Raw genomic sequence first — 569 nt, forward strand, 5'->3', positions numbered from 1 at the left:
ACAAATTTCATCACGCAAACGAGCCTTTCAAATAGTTCAGCCATATACTTGGACTCTTATGGAAGAGTAGATGTCGAAGCTTCTCGTTGGAACTTGGTAATATACTACAATCTCGAATCTTATTTCAAAGAAATTGAAAGCATGCCAATTTACTTAAAGCAAATAAAGGACCTATGTCCAAAAATTGTTTACTTTAGCGAACAATGTGAAATAATAGCAAAAAATTAGAATAGTAAATATGAACTTCTCCAATCGAACAACCAGCTTCTTATGTACACAAAAAGAGCCAAAATAGCTCCGTTAGAAATCATAGGCTCGCTTTATCACTTACTCTTTGGACTAATGGACAGTGATGATAGAGAAATAATGGAGCTAAATATGAAAAACTTATTTGAAAACCAAAATGACATTGAAAGCATGATTAAAAAGCAAACCTCACTAATCGACGGTACACTCAACGTACTCAGAAAAACTACAACAGATGTCAATAATCAATTTACTAAAATTGACAATCAAATAAATAGCATCCAAAATTTAACGGCGAATTACTTCAACAGCTATAGATTCTC

The sequence above is a fragment of the Rhagoletis pomonella genome, unplaced genomic scaffold, assembly GCF_013731165.1.
Source record: "Rhagoletis pomonella isolate Grant_MI unplaced genomic scaffold, Rhpom_1.0 Rhpom_scaffold_19787, whole genome shotgun sequence".
Classification (NCBI taxonomy): Eukaryota; Metazoa; Arthropoda; class Insecta; order Diptera; family Tephritidae; genus Rhagoletis; species Rhagoletis pomonella.